This window comes from Schistocerca piceifrons, unplaced genomic scaffold, assembly GCF_021461385.2.
Source record: "Schistocerca piceifrons isolate TAMUIC-IGC-003096 unplaced genomic scaffold, iqSchPice1.1 HiC_scaffold_2290, whole genome shotgun sequence".
Lineage (NCBI taxonomy): Eukaryota > Metazoa > Arthropoda > Insecta > Orthoptera > Acrididae > Schistocerca > Schistocerca piceifrons.
Genome location: NW_025728218.1, coordinates 388851 through 411367, shown reverse-complemented (window position 1 = coordinate 411367; position 22517 = coordinate 388851). Strand labels below are relative to the sequence as shown.

The window sequence follows — 22517 nt, the reverse complement described above, 5'->3', positions numbered from 1 at the left end:
CTTCCACAAATATATGTAGTACTTGGGCAACAAACATTCAGTAACACATGAACAAATTGCTTCAGCAAAACAAAAGTAAATACTAGCAAAGATAATCATTTATGGACACTAGAAACCTGCACTGTTACAACATATACAATGTATCATCACTGGAAACAGAAAGTTATCAGTTCTTTTCGAAATAATACTGGTTTCTGCAACAGAAATAAAGTAGGCATGACTTCATACATTATTGTAACTTTGAAATTTGCTATATATTGGTAATTTTTCATTTTAAACCCTATATATATATTGTATATATTGTGGAAAAATCGAAATTTTTTAAGTACCCTTTATCCTTAATGTGTTCACTTCAATTTTTTTAAAGCAGTGGCAATACGCAAATTGTTAACAGGAAATACTGAAAATGCATGGAGGTAGATTTCTGTAAAAGCTCCCGTCCTCCTCACCAAAATAGATGTTGCGACCATAATCCAGCATACTTGGACTTCCATGAAAGGCATTAAAATGTATTTATCAATCTATTTTTACCTCCCTCTATAAATCTTCTTTCACTTCAGTGACAGGTTTGCACTTGGTAGTGTTCGTTGTGACTTGTGACCCATTTCCAACAACTTCAGTTTCGGAGCAGCCCGTTTCCAAAACTTCAATTAGTTTACTGAATCACAACTTCTCATGTTATGCCTTGTGCCTGTGGAAATTCTGGCCGTTGTTTTTGCACTCTGTCTCTGGCATATGTTGGAATTTTTGATTTTTAATCCCGTTGTTTTGCACAAAACCAAACTTTAAGAAAATGGTTTAAAATTCTTCACCTTTAGAGTAATTTTTGATTACACAAATGACACATATATGTGCTTAACATTTCATGTGTCTAACACATGTGTATATTTTGCCCTATTTGGTTTAATGTCTCTGAAATAGATGTTTGAACTGTTTGAACCCAACCAAGGCATACATCCAGTGCCCTCTTTTGATTGTCATGAAAGTTCCATTATCTACAATTATTTGAGGTGCATTATCAATGTTAGTCTGTACTTCAGTTAATGCTGCATTAATCTCATGCAGTAGAAACTCTTTATTTATTCCATTTGATGCTTCATCGCAGTGAGTGAATTGCCGGTGGATTTCATCCTCTCCAGTTCACACTAACACTCACCCACAACCTCTACTGACCTTTGCCACGTGCTCTTGCACATTGATGCTGTAAGGGATATTAGATTTGAAGATGTATAGGTACTTTTCCCTTCATTAGGTACTTTGTAACGACGACACCACTTCCTAGCCACTTTACCCTTGCACGTAGCTGAAGTCATACAAATAACGGAGATCATTTTTGGACAACCATGTTGATAACGTGGTTAAACAGTATCTTTCCTAGAATTTGGCCTTTGGTGCAACTAATGCTTCAATGTTCAGTTGACGTGTTTTATTACTTGGTCCCACTTCTGTAGATCTTTGGCCCTGGTAAAGAGCTCTTGATGTGATGATGAGTCATTCGTTCCCTGACTGGTATGTACTTCTCATGTAGTTGGGAGATTAGCCACTTGTGTTTCTTTTTTAGTGCCACTCAGGGATCACATGTAGGGTCCTTTGAGGTTGACATGTGTGCTTGTGAAGCTGCATTGACCCCTGAAATAGTAACAAGTAACTGAAAAAAGGTTAATAAAAATATATTTTACGTTGGATAACTTGTTTATAAACATATTGTACAACATATTGATTCAAAGTAAAGTCAGGACATTTAGTTTTTAAAAGAGATTTACTATTCCATAAGAGTTTGAGCTCAGTGTCAAGGAGATCAAAAATGTTTACAGCAGCATACATAGCATCTCTCTGCAGCAGAGACAGTGTATGTAATTCTTTTTTCTAGTGCCACACCTGTGAATTTTTGAGTTCTGTCACCAAGGATCCAGTCTCCAGGAACACGATACATTAGAGAAAATCAGTGTTGAGAAGCAGTAGTCAGTTATCTCAGCTGGCTAAATTACTTGCAATGGGAGGTTGATGGACTCATTCTATATATGATTATTTTCACTGCTCAGTAGGGAGATGATAGGTGATAGAAATATGTCCTGGGGGAACTCTTCCTTAATCAAACTGATTATGTGCTGGTTATTCAGTGTCACTGAGTGTTTGTCTGGCTTTTCATGACTTTATGTAAATTACATAAAATTTATTGTGTTTAGCTTGGCAGGAAGGGAGTTAACAAACCTGCTACAGAATTTTGGTGAAATGTCATTGGAGATTGTGTTAGACAGATATTCTGTTACAATGATGGTGTCATCTGTAAACATGGTATATTTCCACTGGGCACCATTGACTACTGCAGGGCGATCTTAGCATAAACCAGAGACACTGAAGGACTCAGAAGGACAGAAGGTGTTACTTTACCCAAACACTGTTCTGGGTGTATTACTAAGTGACTAATCGGGTTCATGACAAACAGTGCCTGTTGCATGTAGCCTATATAAGTGCTTTCTTTAATTTTCAATATTTCGTACAGATGTGGGGTGAATTTAAATTCCTGCCATGATTTAGTACATGTAAAATGTTCAAATGTGTTTGAAATCTTGTAGGACTTAACTGCTAAGTCATCAGTCCCTAAGCTTACACACTACTTAACCTAAATTATCCTAAGGACAAACACACACCCATGCCCGAGGGAGGACTCGAACCTCCGCCGGGACCAGCCGCACAGTGCATGACTGCAGCACCTTAGACCGCTCGGCTAATCCCACGGGGCTTAGCACTTATAACAAAAGCTTAACCCTGTAGGATGAGTATTACAGTCAGAAACAGTGCATATATGTCTTGCAGCAGTGTAGCTCAAGTTGCACAAATTATACCCACTGCATATATCACATGTTTCATAATGAGAGCACTATGTGATTTCCAAAAAACTTCAAACATAATTTCAAACCTCTCGTAAATGCTTAATGTCATAACATAGTTGTGCATTTCTAAAGTAGTCAGAAGTATGAAGTTGTTTTATACCTTGTAGTTTGAGTCTTTAAACATACTGAATATGATTTATACGGAAGATATTTATTATGCATCATAATTTGAGCGTATTTTTATAATAATGTGGCTCATCACTCATGCTAGAAATTCTCTTATGCAGATGTAACAATAATATACACACTAAATGATTACAAAGTATTATTAAAAATTTCAGTTATAGGTTACTCTTCTAAATGTACTTCACAGATAAGTAATGGATACATGTGTTTGCTGAAATGTATTCTGCCATTGTCCTAATAATCTGAATATTAGTTGTCTGTTACACTGTTACATGCATTAGAACTTGAAGAAGCAGTTCATGGACAGTATTTTCTTTTACAAAATGATTATCATATATGGAGGCTGTGGATCTGCATATAATCAAATGTGGCTACAATAACTGCTGGTCAAGAAGGAATAACTGCAGATGTGAATTTGTTAATGACATTGTAAATATGTGATTGTCATTACTTTTTAAATTTTATGCTAAAGTATGTTTTTTATGAATAAATAATTTACAAACACACAGAGGAATTTATGGCAAGTTATATTCACTTTGTGTTAGGTAATCTGTGTGTACAGGGAATTACGATATTTTGCCATGGTTAAATTGTTACCTGCACACATTTATATCATTACCACAATAGCAATATGTTTACCCAAAATTGTAGTATCTCTCAACTTTGATATTTCTATATGATGATTTTCTACATAATGACAGTCTGCATTTGTAACACAATGTAGGAGGGGCATTCAATAAGTAATGCAACATATTTCTATTCTCGGCCAATGTCACTTCGAAAAATTCTGCATTTAACATCTTCGGATATGATAAAGCTATAGGGGCTGAAGAAGGAATATTCCACAAAGTTGCAATAAGTGGCAGCACTATTTGTGCCTTAAAAATGGCGTCTATAACAGAGGTGTATTGCAAGCAGGGACCTGTTGAGTTTTCAGTGCAAAAGCAGACCATCACGGATATTCATAGGCACTTGCAGAATATCTACAGAGACCTGGTTGTGGAAAAAAGAAGTATGCCATTTGCACACAGTTGTGATTCTGCAATGTTGGAACATGCGAACACTTTGATTGTGATCTGGCAATCGCGAAGGATGGAACACCTTGCTGCTCAGCTGGACGTCTCTGTTGTTAGTGCAGACACACTCATCCACCAGTTAGGGTACTCAAAGGTGTGCCCCGCCAAACTGGAGACTGTAAAGACCAACAAATGACCACCTGTGCCAAACTGTCTGCACATTACAAGGGTTAAAGTGATAATTTTTGTCAAACATTGTCAGACGGTGAAACACTCTGAACTGAGAAACAAGACAGCAATCCACAGAGTGGCACCACATCACCTGCTCTGAAGAAAAAGTTCAAAGCTGCATCCTCAACCAGTGAAGTCTTGGTGGTGGTCTTCTGGAATTTTGAAGTTGTTATTCTGTGTGATTACCTCCATCATGGTGTAGTGTTTTGCACGTACATGCTGAAGTTGTTTCTTCAACTTCATGATGGTAGTCACCACAAAAATGGAAATGAACTCTTCTTCTCTGTGACATTGCAAGACCTCACCAAATCTGCACACCTGAGAGGAGCACACATACTTCATTGGGACAAAGAGACAAAATCCAGATGGTGCGATGTCCAGACTGTTGGGTAGACAAGGAAGAACTGTCCATTCTGCACTCTGCAGAAAGCAGTGTGTGGATGATGGGGGCAGTTGTTGATGCAACAAGATGGTGCTGTCATCAATTAGTAGAATGGTGTCATGAGGCATACAAGCCCTCCCAGTAAGGTGGCGTAAGGCCATCAAATTGAACAGAAATTGTGCTGAAAACTCGGGTTTTGTATCAAAGATCATAGGAAATAATATGGTGTAATGGGATCCTGAATAAAGCCAACCTGCTTTCAGAAAAATTATTGCGTTACTTACTGAACACCCCTCATATAATTATGTCAGCATTTTAGACAATCGAATGTTCCAGATTAGTAATATGGAATGTACTAACTTGTGTATTATGATTAGCTCAAACAATCTGAATAGCTACTTCAAGTGTAATAGATGTCAAGAAATTTCTTTTAACACTTAGTATTTAATATTATATCTCTCTGTAGTGACTACAGAGGCTTGTTAGATGTTACATTTCATTAATGTTTCTATGTTGCAAGTATTACAGTTTAAAAAATTTAATATCGGCAAGGTACCAGGTACCTGGAAGGAATATCTAACAGCATATATCAGTGCATAAAGTGCTGTTACATTTTTGAATCATTTAATGTTTCACTTTTGTATATTTACCCATTGTTAATTGTGTTATGTCCAAAGAATATACTTGTGATGTTAGAATACATGGTATTGTGTCAACTTGTTAGCTCAGCATAAACATGTGAATCTCACATATTAAATTTGACATTACTTTGGTTTTAAATATGGTCAGGTACCACTTGTCATAAACAGAACAGTCATATGTGTCTCACTATCTTCTTTTTAGAAACGTCTGACATTGCTTCCACTTATGTGTGTCAGACGTATTCTGTTTTCTTTTCTGTCGGTCTCTCTTGACCAACTCTTGATCTTTTCGACCCCGATAGTATTAGGTTACGAGGCCAGAGGGTGTCTTTCATTTTCCTTATTTAATCTTCTCTCTGATGGGGGAGGACCTGTTTGGGTATTGAAGAACAAGAACAAGAACAAGAGGAAGAGGAAGTAGTTGTGATACTACTTCGTATCTCCACAATGTGGCTGGAGAAACCTTTAGCCATGCTTGTATCAGAACAGTGATGACCATGCTATGGAGGAGCATTATTAAATTTCTGTGAAGTTGTGCAAAAGGCTGGACATTCCTGATGCACACAAAAATAATTTGGAGGTGCCAGGTGTTTGGAGAAGACTGAAATGAAAATGAGGACAGGACTTTATAGTTGAGCATTGTTGAAAGTATATGAGGTACTGCTGTACTTCCTCACAAAAGAGTACCTCCTCAGTAAACAGTTTCCCAGATACTACCATAACTTCAGAATTACATGGATAAAAGAAATGATAAAGTCACTATTTTGGTCATTTATTTATGTAGTCATAAATACCATATGCTCTTGGGATATTTTCATTGGTGTTACATGCACTTAATGTAAACTATGCAATCTGTTGTAAAATTGCTACAGGGTTTTCTTGCTGTACCCAGGGCATGTCAGAATTCCTGTTACAGGTGTGTAAGAGTTGAAGAAGGGACTTTGTACATTTCCAGACATGGGTTCAGTAATGAAACCTGGTGGATAGAGTTTGCTCTGGAACCTCTCTGTAATAGGAATTGTGAAACACTCTGGATTTTTAGTGAGCAGATGGATGGCATGTGTCGAGTGTAGACTTACTGATGCTCAGTAGTCAGTTTCCTTTATATCTGTTATGGACATCATTCCACTTGATACAAGTGTTATAAATATTACTACACAGATCGAAATTTTATATTAATTTTGTGTGTGAGTTCGTTTCTTGTCATGATGCCAACTGGTCAATTGGATTCCTTGGAAGCTTGTTGTTTGCAGTAAAGCTTATTTTGTTGCCAATGTAGTGAAGAAAGTTTTTGTAAGGGTTTTGTAAATTCTTGAAACTTTGTTTTGCAAGTAGTTCATTACCTGGCAGTGAAAAAAAAAATGCTTGCACTTAGGAAGCTTTGCTTTAGTCTTACCTAATGGATATAAATCTGCAATAATACAAATACATCATTATTCTGTGATGTCCATACGATTATCAGTTTAGATATTTTTGTGGAAATGTTACCCCAGTTTGGAGTTGTCACTTATCGACTTCCATGTTTCCCTTATAAATTCAGTATTACAGTGATGAAGAATGTGATTGAAACACAATAGGTAATAGTACAATGGTTTGTTCATAAATATGTTCAGAGTGCATGTGCTGTTAATAAGAAAGTATACATGTCACCTTTATTCTATTACAACAAACTTTTTTGTTGTTCACAAGTTACTGCAATAATTTCTTTGTATTCCCAATATCAACACCATTGTGACATTGGTATGTACACCAATTATAGTGATATTTCCATGTTCCTGTCATTCATATGTGAAAATTTAGTACCTTACCGTCCAGATATTGTACAGGTACCAGTAAATTGCTAATTGTTTAGACTCTGATGCCCTGTTGTACACAAGAGTTAAACTTCTGACTGGTTTGCAAATAAGTTAATGAGCTAAATGTTCCACTTAAAGCATAAGTGCAATCATGTGCTAAACTTTTTCTTCCTTACATGCTTGAAGTTCATCAGAAGTCTGTAAGTGCACTCATCCTGAAATACTCAATAAATAAAGTGTGGGTATTTGCACACATGATCAGTTACACTGCCTTGGCAAGCACACTGTTTCCCACTGTACTACTTGCCAATACCTATTCGCTAAGATGTGTAGTCTTATGTTAAAAATGTCTTGTTGTGTTCAAGTCCATCAATAATTATCCAAAATATTTTTTGTAGTTCCTGGAAGGCATTAATTAGGCAACTTGCAACTGGTACCGGGTTCCTGGACATACAGCTGAATCTCCAGTAGCCCAGTGTAAGAGTTAACTTGAAGGTCAGTTACTCGAACAGCATTAGTTTAATAAGTGATGATGTCATTCATTGTTATGTAAGCAACTTCTGTGCCTAAAGTTAGTTTCGCAATACTGTCTGATTGTAAAGTGACTTTTTTAACATAATAAGCCTTGAGTTATTAATATTAGTGCATCTTCATTGGGGCTCTTGTCTATTTTTATTACACTAGCCATTGGCTACAGATTTTTCTCCATCAGATGCATGTATCCGTGCACGTCCACTCTATGCACATTTCTTACTTAATGTGTCAGAATTTTGGGTACATGAACATTGATTAGTGTAGATCTTGTTTGCATACATGGTTGTTAGGTGATCATAAATCATTAACTCAATCCATTAATTTATGGCTAATGATAGAAGCAGTTCCTAGTTGTGGAAGGTTCTTCATTCTCCTATATCTTTCCGTACGAGCTCTGATTTCCCTTATTTTATCTTGGTGATCAATCCTCCCTACGTAAGTCGGTGTCAACAAAATATTTTCACATTCGGAGAAGGAAGTTGGTTACTGGAATTTCGTGAGAAGATTCTATCGCAACGAAAAACACCTATCTTTTAATGATGTCCATCCCAAATCTCATATTATTTCTGTGACACTCTCTCCCATATTTCACTATAAAGAAAAGCAGCAGGTTTTGTATTAAAGTTTTTCGATGTACTCAGTCAGTGCTATCTGGTGAGGATCCCACACTGTGCAACAGTATTCTAAAAGTGGGCGGACAAGCATAGTGTCGGCAGTCTTGTTAGTAGGTCTGTTACATTTTCTAAGTGTCTTGCCAATAAAACACAGAAAATTATGTAGGGAAGGCTAACCAAAGACTGTGTGTTACAGGTGTTGGAACAGCACCTTTTTTAGGATAGGTAAGACAGAAAGATGTCAAGTTCTACGAGAGGTCAGGATTGAAACAAATCTTCAGTTTAGGAAAGAAATTAAACAGCACAATTCTAGCACATTGGATCACCAATCACAGCTATCAATTATAAATTTTCACCAATCACCAGAAATTTTATCTCCACCAAGTTGTATCTCAGTCCTAGGTAATTCCATTGATGAATTAAAGTCACCCAACCCAGTTGACATAATCTGCCTCTCTGAACACCATGTGACCACTGGTATAGGAACTAGGCCTAAGCACAATGAGAAACTCAGACAGGAGAGTACTGCAAATGTTAGAATAAGGAAAGGTTCTCATAAAAGTATAATTAAAAATAATGTAAGCATATTTCATCAAAATATTGGGAGTTTAAAGAATAAAGTAGATGAGCTTCTGGTTTGTTTAGAAGATTTAGAAGCTGAGAATGAAATAGATATACTATGCCTGTCTGAGCATCACATTGTTACTGATATGGATAAGGTAAATGTAAGTGGTTATAAGCTCTCTGCACATGTAATGAGAGAAAATATGGAGAAAGGAGGAGTTGCCATATATGTCAAAAGTTATCATTGTGCAAAAAGTATAGAAACAAAAAAGTTTTGTGTAGAGAAACATATAGAAGCATGTGCCTGTGAGCTTAAATTAAATAAAGGCACATTTGTAATTGTAACTGTATATAGGTCCCCATCAGGAAATTTTCATCTATTTCTGAAAAATTTGGACTCCCTGTTGTGCTATCTGTCAGACAGGGGGAAGCAAATTTTTATTTGTGGGGACTTCAATGTAGATTCTCTGAAAGAGGGTAATAGGAAAAATGACCTTGAAGTATTACTCGGTTCTTTCAATTTGACACCCGTTATTGATTTTCCTACTCGGGTGGTAAAGGATAGCAGCTCACTGATAGATAACTTCTTTATAGACCAAGATAAGTTTAACCAGATAAATGCTCAGCCTGTTGAGAATGGTCTTTCTGATCATGGTGCACAGCTAGTTACAATATATGACATAGCTCCATTCAGCAATACTAAACAGTCCTCCAAAGTAGTACGTTCAGTCAACGATTTAACAATTGCATATTTCAGGGAAAGTCTACAGCAGTTAGACTGGGATGAGGTGTACCGTGAACCTGATGCCAATTTAAAATATAATTTATTTCATGACATTTTTGTAAATGCATTTGAAAACTGCTTCCCCAAGAAAATAGTTAAATATACTCGTAAGAAACCTTGTAACAAACCATGGCTTACTAAGGGTATAAAAATATCTTGTAACCGGAAAAGGGAAATGTATCTGACAGCAAGAAAGAGTAGTGACCCAGAAACTATCAAAAATTATAAAAACTACTGTGTTATATTAAGAAAAGTTATTAAAAAATCCAGGAGTATGTGTATCATGTCTGAAATCAGCAACTCTGATAATAAAATTAGAACAATTTGGAATATTATTAAAAGAGAAACAGGTCAACCAAGAGCAGAGGAAGACAGTATTACTATCAAATTGAATGAAAACTTTACGAACAAAAAGTCAGAAGTTGAAAATATTTTTAATAATCATTTTCTAAATGTTGTGGATATAGTAGGATCCAGGTGTTCATTAGAAGATGCTAGGCTGTTAATGGAAGAGGCCATACCTATGCAATTTGATACAATTGAAATCTCACCCACTTCTCCCTCTGAAATTAGGAAAATAATAAACTTGCTTAAAAGCAAAAACTCACATGGAATTGATGGCATTTCCAGCAAAATACTAAAAGCTTGTTCTCAACAGATAAGTAAGATTCTCAGCCACCTGTGTAATAGCTCTCTGGAACAGGGCATTTTCCCTGATAGACTGAAATATGCTATTGTTATACCTTTGCATAAAAAGGGGGATAGATCTGATGTCAACAATTACCGTCCAATCTCCCTTCTAACAGCTTTCTCCAAAATTTTTGAGAAAGTAATGTATTCAAGAGTAGCTTCACATATCTGTAAAAATGAAGTACTAACAAAATGTCAGTTTGGTTTCCAGAAAGGTTTTTCAACAGAAAATGCCATATATGCTTTCACCAGTCAAATTTTGAATGATCTGAATAACCGAACACCTCCCATTGGGATTTTTTGTGATCTCTCAAAGGCTTTTGATTGTGTAAATCATGAAATTCTGCTAGACAAGCTCAAGTATTGTGGCATGAGTGGGACAGTGCACAAATGGTTTAATTCGTACCTAATTGGAAGAGTGCACAAAGTTGAAATAAGTAGTTCTCGTAACATGCAAAGATCAGCACATTCCTCAAACTGGGGAACTATCAAGAATGGGTTTCCACAAGGGTCAGTCTTGGGTCCTTTGTTGTTCTTATTATATGTTAATGACTTGCCATTCTATATTCATGAAGCGGCAAAGTTAGTTCTCTTTGCTGATGATACAAGTATAGTAATCACACCTGAAAAACAAGAATTAACTGATGAAATTGTCAATACTGTCTTTCAGAAAATTACTAAGTGGTTCCTTGTAAACGGACTCTCACTGAATTTTGATAAGACACAGTACATACAGTTCCGTACAGTGAATGGTATGATGCCATTAATAAATATAGACCTTAATCAGAAGCATATAGCTAAGGTAGAATATTCCAAATTTTTAGGTATGTCCATTGATGAGAGATTAAATTGGAAGAAACACATTGATGATCTGCTGAAACGTTTGAGTTCAGCTACTTATGCAATAAGGGTCATTGCAAATTTTGGTGATAAACATCTTAGTAAATTAGCTTACTACGCCTATTTTCACTCATTGCTTTCATATGGCATCATATTTTGGGGTAATTCATCACTGAGGAATAAAGTATTTATTGCACAGAAGCGTGTAATCAGAATAATAGCTGGAGTCCACCCAAGATCATCCTGCAGACATTTATTTAAGGATCTAGGGATATTCACAGTAGCTTCTCAGTATATATACTCTCTTATGAAATTTGTTATTAACAACCAAACCCAATTCAAAAGTAATAGCAGTGTGCATAGCTACAATACTAGGAGAAAGGACGATCTTCACTATTCAAGATTAAATCTAACTTTGGCACAGAAAGGGGTGAATTATACTGGCACTAAAGTCTTTGGTCACTTACCAAATAGTATCAAAAGTCTGACAGATAACCAACAAGTATTTAAGAAGAAATTAAAAGAATTTCTGAATGACAACTCCTTCTACTCCATAGAGGAATTTTTAGATATAAATTAAGAAAAAAAATATTAAAAAAATAAAAAAATAAAAATAAAAAAACACAAAAATAAATAAAGTTGTTATATTAACTTAAGTATGTTGTTAAATTAACCTAATTATGTCATGTATTGAAAAATTCGACTCGTTCCACATCATTACGAAATATCGTATTCATGATCCATGGAACTAGTATTAATCTAATCTAATCTAATCTAATATGTGTTCCTTCCAATTTAAATTGTTCATAATTGTAATACCTAGGTATTTAGTTGAATTTACAGCTTTTAGATTACACTGATTTATCGTGTAACTGAAGTTTAATGAGTTCCTTCTAGCACTCGTGTGGATAACCTCACACTTTTCATTATTCAGAGCCAACTGCCACTTTTCCAACCATTCTGATCCTCTTTTTCTAAATCGTTTTGCAGTTTGTTTTGATCTTCTGATGACTTTATTAGTCGATAAATGACAGCATCATCTGCAAACAACTGCAGACGGCCGCTCAGATTGTCTCCCAAATTGTTTGAATAGATAAGGAACAGCAAAGGGGCTACAACACTACCTTGGGGAATGCCAGAAATCACTTCTGTTTTACTCTATGACTTTCCTACAATTACAATGAACTGTGACCTCTCTGACAGAAATCACAGATCCAGTCACATAACTGAGATGATATTCCATAATCACACAATTTCACTACAAGCTGCTTGTGTAGTACCTACAGTGTCAAAAGCCTTATGGAAATCCAGAAATATGGAATCAATCTCAAATCCCTTGTCAATAGCACTCAGCACTTCATGTGAATAGAGAGCTAGTTGTGTTTCACAAGAATGATGATTTGGGGATTACAATACTCAGTCTTGCTACAACAGTCCTGTGTTCACTAATCCCTGAATCAGTTTTTATGCTCGTTATTAACTCAGGATTATTTCTTGCTAAGAGGTCAAGCGTGTTTTCACAACCGTTTACTATTCACGTGGGCTCATGAACTAATTGCTCGAGATCATTTTCAGAGAATGTGTTTAGCACAATTTCAGATGATATTTTATGCGTACCTCCAGAATTAAACATGTATTTTCACCAACATATCGAGGGTAAATTAAAGTCACCACCAACTATTATCATATGATTCGGGTATGTGTTTAAAATCAAACTCAAGTTTTCTTTGATCCTTTCAGAAACTGTGCCATCTGAATTGGGAGGTCGGTAAAAGGATACAATTATTATTTTATTCCACTTGCCAACAATGACTTCTGCCCATACTAATTCACAGGATGTATCTACTTCAATTTCGTGACAAGTTAAACTACTTCAGACAGCAATAAACACGCCTCCACCAACCATGTTTAGCCTATCCTTTTGGAACACCATTAGGTTCTTCACAAAAATTTTGGCTGAGCTTATATCCAGCTTTAGCCAGCTTTCAGGACCTATAACAATTTAAGCATCAATGCTTTCTATTAGCGCTTGGAGCTCTGGTACTTTCCCAACACAGCTACGACAATTTACAACTGTTATACCAGTGGTTCCTGTATCTACATTTTTGCTGTGTTCAGCCTGCACCCTTTGTAACTGAAGTGCTTTTTGTGTTTTCCCGAGACCCTCTAACGTAAAGAACTGCCCAGTCGACACCACACAGACCCTGCTACTTGTGTATCTGCCACCTGTACGTGGTGGGCACCTGACCTATTCAGCGGAACCCGAAACCCAACCACCCTTTGGCGCAAGTCGAGGAATCAGCAGCCTAGCCGTCTGAGCCTCTGATTCTGACCCTTCACTCAGCTCTGTACCAGAGGTCCGGAATTGCCCCTGACGGCTATGCTGCAAATGGTCAGCTCTGCTTTAATCTTGCAAGCAAGAATGGCAGCCTTTACCACTTCTGTTAGCTGCTCGAAACCAAAGAGAATCTCTTTTGATCGAAAGTGACACGCGTAATTGGTACCAACTTGAGCAACCACCTGCAGTTAGCTGCATGCCGTGCTCTTCATGGCATCCGGGAGTACCCTTTCCACATCTGGAGTGACTCCACCCGGTATGCACACGGAATGCACACTGGATTTCTTACCATTCTTGTCATCCAAGTCCCTAAGGGGGCCCTATAATGCACCTAACCTTGGAGCTCCAAACTACCAATAATCTCAGCCTCTGTGATTGCCCAGATCTTGGAGGCTGAATGGTTTCCTCTGAAACAGGACAGGTGACAGCATCTGGCTCAGTGACAGTGTCAGCCACAGACAGAACCTGGAACCTGTTTGTCAGACAAACCGGAGAGGCATTATGTGTGGCCACCTGGGAAGTCTTTCACCATGTGCTTCGCCCCGGGGCAACCTCCCACTCGACAACAGGTGAGGGGTCAGCCTCAGTGCGAGCAGTAACTGGGTTGGCCACTGGTGAGGACTGATCAGAAGACTCTGACGTGCTGGACGTCCGTTGTGTCCCCACGGCCGGCCCATAACAGTGGTGCCCATCCACTGCAGCCTCAAGCTCTGTAACGGAATCCATCACAGCCTGAAGCTGAGAGCGAAGTGTCACCAACTCGGCTCACATCCGCATACAACAATCACAGTCCCTGTCCATACAAAAGACCATGGAAGACTAAACTATGCAGATAAACAAACTGTCAGCACATGCTGTGCAATTCTACTATAGAACCTGCCAAAAACACTAACTGAAGCTGAGAGCGAAGTGTCACCAACTCGACTCACATTCACACACAACAATCACAGTCCCTGTCCATACAAAAGACCATGGAAGACTAAACTATGCAGATAAACAAACTGTCAGCACATGCTGTGCAATTCTACTATAGAACCTGCCAAAAACACAAACTGTGTCTAGTAATACGCGTATGTTCAGAAACCTAAATAATTTGACCCTGATCTGGAACTTGTAATATGTCACAAAATCAGTTTACTTTCTGACGCAAATGAAAACACGAGAACTGTGGCTATTAGATGTTAAATTTACACGCAGAAAGTCAAGAAATTGAACTATTCAAGTAGACAGATGATATAATAAAATTCGCTCCTGGTTAGGAACTCGTAAATGACAAATGTGGTTACTTATCTGTTGCTGCATCTGTCGCAGTTAGCTACTGCTGCCTGAGTACTGCTATGACATGTTTGCGCACTTCTTTCATTGTTCCCCTCTATTACTGTGATTTAGTACATTTACAATTGAAAAGAAGGCAAAGTGCTCGAGTGTTTCTCTAGAATGTTTCTAAATACTTGTAATGTGGCTATTTAGAGAGACTGCTATACTCATTCATTTTCCGTGGTGGATTAAATGTACTAAGCTAGCAGTAGGAATAAATTGAATCGATTCCAGTGTAGAAATTTTTGCTTCAGTCAGGATGGTGAAGTATCGGTGCCTCATGCAATTGGTTTTTAATTAACTCAAATGCTTCTTGATATTCCTTATTCCATTTCCAGTGGAGATGTACTTGTAAAGATAAAAAAATCGAGGATAAATACTGTGATAGAAATTGCACAAACTGAGAGATTTTCAGTTGATTACATCCTTTTTGTGCAGGAAAATTTCTCACTGGTTCCATTTTCATTGGATCAGGTTTGATTCCATGCAAAGAAATTACATGCCCAAGGAAACAAGCGATTTGGCAAATTCTTATTTACCCATCCACTAAACGCTTACATTACACGACATAGAATGAATAAATGTTCTCCCTAAAGGTAGTACTAATTAGAATAACATTATGTAGGTGATAAGTGTATCAATAATTCTTCTCTTAGAACTTCTGTGAGTGCTGTCATAAAGGCCACTGATGATACTGACAGCCCGAAGGCCATCCTTTTAAACTGCTAACACCTTCCATTCCACAGAAAGGCTGTGTTCTTCCTGCTATACCTTCATCCTCCAGTTGGTCACATTGTACAGTAAACTGCATCATTTCTCAATGGGCATCAGTTAGTAAATGCACACAGCCATCCCTTTTTGTTACAGTGTGGATTGCATTAGAACTTTCACTATCTGAGTGTTAAATAATCTGATTCTTCTACACACCCTTAATTGCTTTATTAACTATGGCTTTCTAGGGCAAGGGTACTGGGTACAATTTACTATGGAATGGCTCATGATTCTTAACTTGAGTTTTACAAGCACATCATCTGATTGGACACGATGTTCTTAAAATAGATCGACATAACACCCTTATATTTTTACCTGTTCCTTCTGTTTAGCTTCAGGCATGTCCCCTAATGTTTGAGTCATACTTTGAGTGCTGGTCATAGCATTTTAATCATCATTATTCTACTGGAGCCCAGCATCTTCCCCCGACTTACTTAAAGATGCAGTTCCCAAACTCATATTTACGAATGGACTAACCTAATCGTCTCCCTTGATGAATCCTGAAACACTCTCCTCTTCATTTCTGTCTGACTAGTGGAAGGAACAGAAGTGTGAAAGAATGCATTGACAAACCTATTCAGAATCAGTGAATTCTGAGAACCAAACTGATGTTAAGTCATACAAAAATGAATACACTCTGCTCATACATACTCTCCTAAACTCTGAACTTTAACAGTGCCTGGCCTTTAGTGGGTTTACTTTGATTGTTTACAGCAGTGTCAATACACAGATCATTAACAGTAAATATTGAAAATGCAAGGATGTAGATTTTCTGTAATAGCTCCCATCTTCCTCACACGAAAGACATTAAAATGTATTCATGATTCTATTTTTCCTCCCTCTATAAATCCTCTTTCACTTCAGTGACAGGTTTGCACTAGGTAGTGTTCATTGTAACTTCTGACCCATTTCTGACAATTTCAATTTCTGAGCGGCCTCCTTTGATAACTTCATTTAGTTTACTGAATAAAGACTTCACATATTATGACTTTGACTTGTGGAATTTCTGGCCATTTGTTTTGCACTCTGTCTCTGGCATATGTTGGAAATTTTTATTTTTAATCCTGCTCTTTTTCACACAACCAAATTTTTTTTAAGAATGTGGTTAAAATTCTTCACAGTTGCAATAAATTTTGATTACACAAATGACCCATACATTTGCTTAACATTACATGTGGCTACCGCACGTGTCTACTTTGCCCTGTTTGGTTTAATGTTTGTGAAATAAATGTTTGAAAAGTTTGAACTGTTGGAACCCAAGCAAGGTGAACACCCTGTGCCCTTTTTTGATTCTCCTGAAAGTTCCATTATCTACATTTATTTGAGGTGCATTGTCAATGTTAGTCTCTATTTCATTCAATGCTGCATTAATCTTGTGCAGAAGAAGCTCTTTATTTATTCCTTTTGACCCTTTGTCACAGACTGTGGATTGCCAGTGGATTTCATATTCTCCAGTACACTCTAGCACTTGCCCACAACCTCTACTGACCTTTCTTGCCACACACGCTACTGCACATTGATGCTTGCTAGCCACTTTCCTCTTGCCCATAGCTGATCTCCATTACTTGTATGACTTTGTTGTTGGACAACCATGTTGATAACATGCTTAGACAGCATCTTCCCTAGAATTTGGCATTAGGTTCAACTAATGCCTTAGGTGTTTAGTTGACATGTTTTAATACTTGGTCTCACTTCTGCAGATGTTTGGACCTGGTAAAGGGCTTTTGATGTGTTGGTTTTGTAGTACCACCCAGGGATCATGTGAAGAGTCGTCTAAGATTGATATGTGTGCATGTGAAGCTGCATTGTCAGCTGAAATACTTTTATTAATCTTTTGTCAGTTATGCAACTTGTTAGGTATATCTTCTGTTGGATAAGTTGTTTCTAAACATATTGTACAACATAGTGATTAAAGGGACAATTATGGAATAGTAAATAACTATTCAAAGCTGAACTAAATAAGAAAACAACATAAGGTTTTCAGCTCAGTGGGAAGGAGGTTGAAAATTTTTTACAGCAGCATACATAGCATCTCTCTGCAGCAGAGACACTGCACATAATTGTTTTGTTTACTGCCACACTTGTGAATTGTTGAGTTCTGTCACCAAGTATCCAGTCTCTAGGAACAAGATTTTCTGTGGTGGATTAAACGTAATAAGTGGACCAGTAGGAAGCTGTTTCATAGCCTCTCACAGCCAAACACCACTGACTTTTGTAACAGGGCTACTCACCACTTTATCACCCTTAAGGAAAACACAGTTGCAGTGAATGTTTGCAGATTATGTGGGTTGTTCTATTGTTGTATACAATCTTATTGGTGGATGTGGTCTGCCAGACTGCTGATTCAATTTGTAGATCAGTTAACAGCCCGTTGCAGCTTCTCGCTGTTTTCAACTTTTAGTAGACCTGTAGAACCATTAGCAAATAAGATATCTTTATATTCTTCTATACTTACATGCATTATGTTCAGCTGCTTCGCCTTTTGGTCACTTTACCTAGAGTACCATCTGCTGATGACACTGTAATACACAGAAAAGTAACATTGTTTAGGGATTCTAGGAGGAAATATGTTGACGTGGACTGAATTTCTGTTTATTGTGATGAATGGCAGCTTGTTTTACATGTACAAAAATGTAAGTGAATGTGGATGAATAGGAGAAACAAGCCATTAATGTTCAAATACAGTACTGTGATGCTTGACACAATCTACATCCACATGACTGATCTGGAGTTCACAATAAACTGCGTGGCAGATTGTTTGTCTACCCATCTTCAAGCTATCTTTTCCATTCCACTCACGGACAGCATGAGCGAAAAATGAACACTTCAGTCACACCCTGTGAGCTCTAATTTATTTGGTGTTGGTGAAGATGATGATCATTTCTCGCTATGTAGGTGGGTGGCAACAAAATATTTTCACACTTAGGAGAAAGCTGGTGATTGAAGTTGTAGTGGACTGACCAGACAGCCAATCCACTATGACTTGTAGCTGAATAGCATGCGTTTAACTCACGCAGGCTGGCGTGAGGTCTGGAACAGATTAAAGTAGTTGATTCTAATAAATAAAGTACGGAGTTGATGTAATACTTAACTTTAATCCATAATTGGAGAACATCGCTCTTGTTGATACATTATATAATCTCAATATAAACTGGTCATGGCGCCTTGCTAGGTCGTAGCAAATGATGTAGCTGAAGGCTATGCTAACTATCATCTCGGCAAATGAGAGCGTATTTGTCAGTGTAGCTTTGCTAGCAAAGTCGGCTGTACAACTGGGGACGAGTGCTAGGATGTCTCTCCAGACCTGCCGTGTGGCGGCGCTCGGTCTGCAATCACTGACAGTGGCGACACACAGGTCCGACGTATACTATCGGACCGCGGCCGATTTAAAGGCTACCACCTAGCAAGTGTGGTGTCTGGTGGTGACACCACAGAAGTTTCATCAGAAGATCTGACTGCAATGAAAAAGGGCTTGGTTTTAATGATTGACACCCCAATTCGCATATTATATCCATGACCCTGTCTCCCCTAATTTCACTATAATACTAATCGAACGGCCCTTGTTTGAACTGATTGTTGTCCTATGTCAATAATATCTTGCACAGATCTCACAAAGCACAGCAATACTTCAGAAGATGGTGGATGTGCTTGATTATATGCAGTCTCTCTTGTAGACCTTTGGCACTCTCCAAGTGTTCTGCCAATAAATTGCAGTCATTGGTTTGGTTTCCTCACAGCATAGTCTATATGATCATTCTGATTTAATTCATCTGTAATTCTAATTTTAGGTATTAAGCTTAATTAGCAGCCTTTATTTTGATGTATTGTGAAACCAAAATTTGGCGGGTATCCCCTCATACTCGTGTGGATGATCTCATTTCTCCTTATTGAGAGACAAATGCTACTCTTTGCACCATACAAATATCTTATCTAAAACATTTTGCAATTCGTATTGATCATCTGACAACTTTACACGACGGTAAATGACGGCATCAACTGCTAACAATCTAAGAGGACTGCTCAGATTGTTTCCTAATTCATTTGTGTAGATCAGGAACAGCAGAGGGCCTATAACGCTCTGGTGGAGATCACCAGATATTACTTCCATTTTACTTGATGGCTTTCCATAAATTATTATAGTCTATGACCTTTCTCACAGGAAATCATGAATCCAGTGCACAACTAAGATGTGATACAATTTTATTAGAAGTCATGTCTGAGGAATAGTGTTGAAAGCCTTCTGAAAATCTAAAATTATGGCATCATTTTGAGATCCCCCTGTCGATAGCACTCATTACTATATGGAACTAAAGTGCTAGTTGTATTGCGGTGCTCCATGAGAAAAATATTTTCCAAATCCATGCTGACTGTGTGTCAACAGATTGTTTTCCTAGAGGAAATTCATGATGAACACACACAGTTTATGTTCAAAAATCCTGCACCAAATCTGCATAATTGATATAGGTCTGTAATTGAGCAAATTACTCCCATTCCTTTTCTTTGTATTGGTGCAAATTTTGCAGCTTATTCTTCAGGTGTGGATCTTACGAAGAGCAAACGGCTGTGTATGATTGCTAATCATGGAGTTATTGTATCAGCATGCTCTGAAACGAAACTGAGTGGTATACAACCTGGACTGGAGGCCTTGCTTTTATTGAGTGATGTAAGCTGCTTCTCAACATGGAGGACACCTATAACTAAGTTAGTAATGTTGGCAGTCATTCTTGTTTTGAATACTGGAATATTTACTTGGTTTTTGAAATTGTGTCAGCAAAGAAAACTATGCATCGTAACTCAGCTTTTGTGGCACTTCATCAGTAACATCACAATTGTTATCATGCAGTGAAGGTATTGATTGCATGTTGGCACTGTTGTACTTTACATACAACCAGAATCACTTTCAATTCTGCCAGATTTAAGGACAGTTTCATTGTGGTAACTATTAAAAGCCTCTCTCACTGCAGTTTGCACTAAATTTCCAGTTTTTGTAAAACCTTTTTTGCCAGTTTTGGGATTTTACATTATTTTACATTTGGCATGCATTTCCTCATAGCTCCTGTAATAGTGTTCTGACCTGTTTTGTGTACTATGAAGGTTCTCTTATCATTTTATTTGGTATATAGCCCACAACTGCCACCGATTCTATTAATTCAAATCCATAACATCTTGTCTAGGTCTACATAGTCAGATTAGAAGAAGTTGAGGCTGTCTCTTAAAAAGGGGTCAACCACAATTTTTATTTGCTTTTATATATGTATATAGCGTTTATATAGTGTTTATTTTTGTGTGCTTGGATCTTATGATATCTAGATTCACTACAATATATGTCTGGACGCTAACCCATGTATCAGTCATAATGCTCCCTATTTGCTCAGGATTATTTGTTGGTAATTGGTCTATTATGCTTTTGAAACAATTTATGCTTAAAGTGGGACCCTGAGCTAATAATTATTGTTGAATACTTATCTGAGAAAGCCTTTGTTACGATCTGAGATGACATCTTATACTTACAATCAATTTGTGATGTCTATTTTAGCCAACATATGGAGGGTAGATTGAAGTCATCACCATCTGTAATTCTATGACTGGGGTACCAATTTGAAATGACTGAGCATGTCTTTGAGCTGTTCAGCAACTCCTCCAGGTGGTTGGTAAAATGAGCTAGTCATTAATTTGTTCAAGTTGTCAAATATAACCTATCCATACTAACTCACAGGGACTATCTACATAAATAAGTAAAAGGGAATGGTGATGAATTCAGATGACTGAAACAGAGGGGAAACATGATTAATTAAGACTGTAATTGTATTGTGTCATAAGAAGGTAATGACAGAAGGTTGACGACATTTGAGAGGAGGAGCCATAATTCAGTTGGGTCGAGGTATTTTGTGGTTGACCGATGCTCAGAGCGCATCGAATGTCCCACCTTCACTGTGTCGAGTGTCTATCTTGTCTTTATGTCCTCAGTTGACTTACTCTTCTGATAATTCATAATGTAATTGGATACATAGAGAGTCTAATATATAGAAGGTCTTAAAGTTTACAAGCTCATGGAGCCAGTGGACCTTCCTTGTGGCAGAAATGTTGAAGGGGAAGGAAGAGTGGTCAAGGAAAAGAACTGGTGAGGTTTAGAAAAAAGGAGTAGAGATGGGAAAATTTGGAAGACTTCATGCAGCCATAGCCCCTTGTTTTGGTTGACTTTTCCAAATTTACTACTTTTACTAAAATTCATCAGGCCATCTCCGTCACCCCTCTTCCTTCCCCTTCAACTCTTCTGCCAGGAGAGGGGCCACTGGCTCCCAAAACTTACAAACTGTAATACCCTCTATATGATTGTTCTCCTGCCAAAGGTTGCTGAGTAGACTTTTTATTTATTCAGTTGCATTATATTTTCAAAAACTGATTATTTTCTTCTAATAACTGCTGTGTTTTACTTCATGTCGTCATTTACTAGGTGAATTTGAAATTAAAACTACATTGATTAGGCCATAATTTGAGGACTACTTTCTCTGAACAGGCTAAACTCTTCGAGCATAGTTTTTTCACTGCATTCTGAGGAATTTTGCCAGCTTCAGCCAATATTGGCTTTTTGTCCTGAAAGTGGATTCTTTGCTCATAATAGACAGCTGACTGCTCCTCTGGTTTGTTAATCATATGCGGTATGGCCTCCACATATTTCCCTACCAGGTTTTTACAATTATCAGAGTTTGCAATGTAAGCTAATTTAACCATCTTCCCAGCATCATCTTCAACACTGATAAGATGTGGACATCTGAATTATTTGCATAATGTCCCTGTTAACAAGATGCTGTTAATGTTTTGAGAGAAAATGTGTTTGTCGCTACACGTAGCTATATATATGTCCAATGTGTATTATGTATTTTGCTGCTGTGAGAGCAACTGTGTTGGTTTCTTCCATGCATTTGACATTATCCACATATTTACTTCAGGTTTATACAGATTTTGTCATAATTAAAAG

General features: G+C 37.5%; 1 long non-coding RNA gene across 1 annotated transcript in view; it reads left to right on the top strand.

Annotated features, from left to right (window-relative positions):
* Nucleotides 1-22517, top strand: part of LOC124742277 — a 199516-nt gene that overhangs the window by 18122 nt on the left and 158877 nt on the right. The window contains exon 2 of the long non-coding RNA XR_007010250.1: nt 7485-7581. This is a non-coding gene — a long non-coding RNA (uncharacterized LOC124742277). The remainder of the gene's footprint in view (nt 1-7484; nt 7582-22517) is intronic.